Source organism: Gekko japonicus, unplaced genomic scaffold, assembly GCF_001447785.1.
Source record: "Gekko japonicus isolate JY-2015 unplaced genomic scaffold, Gekko_japonicus_V1.1 scaffold878, whole genome shotgun sequence".
NCBI classification, from domain to species: domain Eukaryota; kingdom Metazoa; phylum Chordata; class Lepidosauria; order Squamata; family Gekkonidae; genus Gekko; species Gekko japonicus.
Genome location: NW_015160237.1, coordinates 40,931 through 41,239, shown reverse-complemented (window position 1 = coordinate 41,239; position 309 = coordinate 40,931). Strand labels below are relative to the sequence as shown.

At 67.3% G+C, this 309-nt stretch overlaps 1 protein-coding gene across 1 annotated transcript in view; it reads right to left on the bottom strand.

Moving 5' to 3' along the window:
- The window catches only part of SND1 (staphylococcal nuclease and tudor domain containing 1), a 192,397-nt gene that overhangs the window by 191,061 nt on the left and 1,027 nt on the right, over nt 1–309 (bottom strand). The window lies entirely within an intron of this gene.

The window sequence follows — 309 nt, the reverse complement described above, 5'->3', positions numbered from 1 at the left end:
GGGGGTGGGGGGGGAGAAGTCTCCCCTCCCCCCTTCAGGCCCCCCCCCCTTCAAGCCACAGCCCAAGGCTAAGGAGGCAACATGGCTGCTGCATTCTAAGAGGATCTGTCTCCGAGAGGGGAGGGCAGGCGCCAGGGAGGCCCCCCGTGCAACTCCTTCGAGGCCACACCTGAGCCCAGCTGTCCCCGAAGAAAGCTGGATCCCTCCGTCCCTGCAGCCTCCTCCATTTCCCCAGTCGGAGGTGGAAGAAGAAAGGCTCCCCCCCCCCACACACACACACACACCTGGCGGGGGGGGGGACGGGCCGCT